The sequence below is a fragment of the Rhincodon typus genome, chromosome 1 (assembly GCF_021869965.1).
Source record: "Rhincodon typus isolate 14 chromosome 1, sRhiTyp1.1, whole genome shotgun sequence".
In the NCBI taxonomy this organism is placed as follows: domain Eukaryota; kingdom Metazoa; phylum Chordata; class Chondrichthyes; order Orectolobiformes; family Rhincodontidae; genus Rhincodon; species Rhincodon typus.
The window spans coordinates 3,019,558-3,024,198 of record NC_063332.1 but is presented as its reverse complement, the minus strand read 5'-3'; the positions used below and the strand labels follow the sequence as shown (position 1 = coordinate 3,024,198).

General features: G+C 44.6%; 1 protein-coding gene across 1 annotated transcript in view; it reads right to left on the bottom strand.

Moving 5' to 3' along the window:
* The window catches only part of LOC109925295 (probable carboxypeptidase X1), a 59,470-nt gene that overhangs the window by 4,343 nt on the left and 50,486 nt on the right, over positions 1-4,641 (bottom strand). The window lies entirely within an intron of this gene.

The following is a 4,641-nucleotide window of genomic DNA, read 5'->3' as shown; positions in this document are numbered from 1 at the left end:
CTCTCTCCCCATAGCTGTGTATCAATCCCAAACTAATCCCACTGCCCTACTCTCTCCCCATAGCCATGTATTAATCCCAAACTAATCCCACTGCCCCACTCTCTCCCCATAGCCCTGTAACAATCCCCAAAACAATCCTACTGCCCCTCTCTCTCCATAAACCCATACCAATCCCCAAATTAATCCCCACTGCCCCACTCTCTCCCCATAACCCTGTATCAATCCCAGACTAATCCCATTTCCCCACCATTTCCCTTTTCAACAGAAGGTGAAGAGACATCACTGAGGAGCATTCTGGGAGAGGTTGGCTCAGTCACCATGATGGAAGAACCCAATGCCAATCTCTGGATTACTACCTGTGCCATATGTTAGTGAGGCTAGGAATGGGCAGATTAGGCAGTTTAATACAGGGCTGGGGGGAGTGGTGTATGAGAGAGGGCTCTGAATAACAGGGACCCTTTCTGGTTTTTTATTATTTGGTTTAAGTTTTCCAACAGTTAAATTATTCCAAATTCCTCTTTCTTTTGTTTGTATTTTAACTATAGTGTTTAAATAAATTGTATTTTGACTAATGTTGAGTAGCTTGACCCATTGCATCACATCTGGAACCTGCACTTAACATCTACATTTAAAATAATAAAACATTAGGGTCTAGGCTAACTTCTTAAAATATTTTCAGAGGGCTTGGTCTGATCTATAACAGTGGTCATGACTTCAGTGGCTCAGTGGTTAGCACTGCTGCCTCACAGCTCCAGGCACCTGGGTTCAAATCCACCGTGAGAATGACCTCCGTATGGAGTTTGCACATTCTCCCCGTGTCTGCGCGAGTTTCCTCCGCGTGCTCTGGTTTCCTCCCACAGTCCAAAGATGTGCAGGTCAGGGTGGATTGGCCATGCTAAATTGCCCGTAGTGTTCAGGGATGTGTAAATTAGGTGGATTAGACATGGGAAATGCTGGGTTACAGGGAAAGGGTAGGGGGATAGGTCTCGGTGAGATGCTGATCAGAGAGTCAGTGTGGACCTGTTGGGTCAAATGGCCTGACCCTACACTGTAGGGATTCTACGGTTCTACAATTGGGAGTTAACTATTCACGGGTATCAGACTATTAGGAAGGAAAGGGAGGTGCTGTAGCTCCAATATTTAAGGATGACATCAGTGTGCTAGTGAGGGTGAATCAATGTGGGTGGAAGTTAGAAACAGGAAGGAGAAAAAGTCACTAATAGGTCTGGTCGAGAGGCCACCAAATAACAATATCATGGTGTGGCAGGCAATAAACAAAGAAATAACTGATCCATGTAAAAATGGTACGGCAGTTATCGTGGAGGATTTTAATCTACATATTGATTGGTCAAACCAAGTTGGTCAAGGCAACCTTGAGGAGGAGTTCATCGAATGGATCTGTGATAGTTTCCCCTAACTGTGTGTAATGGAACTGATGAGGGAGCAAGCTATCCTAGACCTGGTCCTGTGTAATGAGACAGGAATAATTAATAACCTGATAGTTGGAGATCCTCTCGGAAGGAGCGATCACTGTATGGTTGAATTTAAAATACAGATGGAAGGTGAGAAGGTAAAATCCAATCCCAGAGTCCTACAGGAGACTACAACGGGATGAGGGAGGATTTGGCTAAGGTAGGCTGGGAGCAAAGACTATATGGTGGGATAATTGAGGAACAGTGGAGGACTTTCAAAGTGATTTTTCACAGTGCTCAGCAAAAGTATATCCCAGTGAGAAGGAAGGACTCCAGGAAAAGGGGATAATCAGCCATGGATAATTAAGGAAATAAAGGAAGGTATCAAATTGAAAGAAAGTGCATGCAAAGTGGCAAAGATTAGTGGGAAACTAGTGAATTGGGAAATATTTAAAGGTCAACAAAAAGCCACAAGAAAAGCGATAAAGAAAAGTAAGGTGAATTGTGAGAGTAAACTCGCTCGGAACTTTAAAACAGATAGCAAACTTTTCTACAAATATATAAAATGAAAAAGAGTGGCTAAGGTAAACATTAGTCTTTTGGATGATGACAAGGGGGATTTAATAATAGGAAATGAGGAAATGGCCAAGGCATTGAACAGGTATTCTGTGTCAGTCTTCACAGTGAAGGACACAACTAACATGCCAATAATTTGAAGACAAGGAGGCTACGGCAGGTGAGGACTTAGAAACAATCATTATCACTAAAGAGGCAGTGTTCGGCAACTTAATGGGGCTAAAGGTAGACAGGTCTCCTCGCCCTGATGGAATCCATCCCAGGGCACTAAAAGAGATGGCAGGGGAAATAGCACCTGCACTCATGGTAATTTACCAAAATTCCCTGGACTCCGGGGCAGTTCTGGCAGATTGGAAAACAGCAAATGTGACGCCACTGTTTAGAGGAGGTAGACAAAACATGGGTAACTGTAGACTATAGTTCTGAGGAAGGGTCACCGGACCTGAAACATTAACTCTGTTTTTTCCTTCATAGCTGCTGCCAGACCTGCTGAGCTTTTCCAGCAACTTTGTTTTTGCTCCTGATTTATAGCATCCACAGTTCTTTTGGTTTTTATTAACTATAGGCTCATTTGCTTAACTTCTGTAGTGGGGAAAATGCTTGAATCTATAATCAAGGAAGAAATAGCTTGACATTCAGTGGAGTTACCATCACTGAATCCCCCACTATCAACATCCTGGGGGTTGTCATTGACCCAAAACTCAACTGGACTCACCACACAAACACAGTGGCTACAAGAGCAGGCCAGAAGCTGGGAATCCTGCAGTGAGTAACTCCCCTCCTGACTCCCCAAAGCCTGTCCATCATCTACAAGGCACAAGTCAGGAGTGTGATGGAATACTCCCCACTTGCCTGGATGAGTGCAGCCCCAACAACACTCAAGAAGCTCAACACCATCCAGGACAAAGCAGCCGCTTGATTGGCACCACATCCACAAGCATCCACTCCCTCCATCACCGACGCTCAGTAGCAGGAGTGTGTACTATCTACAAGATGCACTGCAGAAACTCACTAAAGATCCTCAGATAGCATCTTCCAAACCCACGACCACTTCCATCTAGCAGGACAAGGGCTACAGATACATGGGAACACCACCACGTTCAAGTTCCCCTCCAAGTGAAACAAATCAGTGTTCCTTCACTGTCAATGGGTCAAAATCTCAGAATTCCCTCCCTAATGACATTGTGGGTCAACCCACCGCAGGAGGAATGCAGCGGTTCAAGAAGGCAGCTCACCCCCACCTTCTCAAGGGCATCTAGGGATGGGTAATAAATACTGGCCCAGGCAGTGACATCCCCCAGAAATGAATTGTTCCATTGGGCAGACACAGCATGGGTTCATGAAAGGCAGGTCATGTTTAACTAATTTACTGGAATTCTTTGAGGACATTATGAGCACGGTAGACAAGAAGGAACCAGCAGATGTGGTGTATCAGACATTAGACAAGGTACTGCACAAAAGGCTGCTGCATAAGATAAAGGTACATGGCGTTACAGGCAATGTATTAGCATGAATCGAGGATTGGTTACCTAACAGGAAGCAAAAAATGGGGATAAATGAGTGCTTTCCTGGTTGGCAATTAGTGGCTAATGGTGTGCCTCAGAGATCAGTGTTGGGATCACAATTGTTTACAATTTACATCGATGGTTTGGAGTTGGGAATCACATGTAGTGTGTCAAAGTTCATGGACAACACTAAGATGAGTGGTAGAGCTAAGTGTTCAGAGGACACTGGGAATCTGCAGAGGGACATAAGTAGGCCAAGTGAGTGGGCATGGGTCTAGCAGATGGAGCACAATGTTGGTAAATGTGAGGTCATCCATGTTGGTAAGAATAACAGTGAAAAGGACTATTATTTAAATGGTAAAAAATTGCATCAGGTAATTAAGAAGGCAAATGGAAAATTGTTCATTGCTAGAGGGATGGAGTTTAAAAGCAGGGAGGTTATGTTACAGCTGTACAGGGTCCTGGTGAGGCCACACCTGGAGTACTGCGTTCTGTTTTGGTCTCCACACTTGAGAAAGAATGTACTGGCACTGCACAGGGTACAGATGAGGTTCACTAGGTTGAGAGGGTTGGTTTATGAGCAGAGACTGAGTAGACTGGGACTATACTCATTGGAATTTAGAAGAATGAGAGGGTATCTCATAGCAGCATATAAAATTATGAAGGGAATAGATAAGGTAGAAGCAGGGAGGTTGTTTCCACTGGCTAGTGAAACTGGAACTAAGGGGCATAGCCTCAAAATAAGGAGGAACAGATTTAGGACTGAGTTGAGCAGGAACTTCTTCACCCAAAGAGTGGTGAATCTGTGGAATTCCCTGCCCAGTGAAGCGGTTGAGGATTCCTCATTGAATGTTTTTAAGGCAAAGACAGATTTTTGAAGAGTAAAGGAATTAAGGGTTGTGGTGAGCGGGTGCGTAACTGGAGCTGAGTCCACAAAAAGATCAGCCATGAACTTATTGAATGGCAGAGCAGGCTCGATGGGCCAGATGGCCTACTCCTGCTCCTATTTCTTATGTTCTTATAGACCCCTACCAATCCCCATACTAAACCCACTGCCCCATTCTCTTCTCATTGCCCCGTACCAATCCCCAAAATAATCCGACTGCCCCACTCTCTCCCCATAGCCCTGTACCAATCCCCAAAATAAT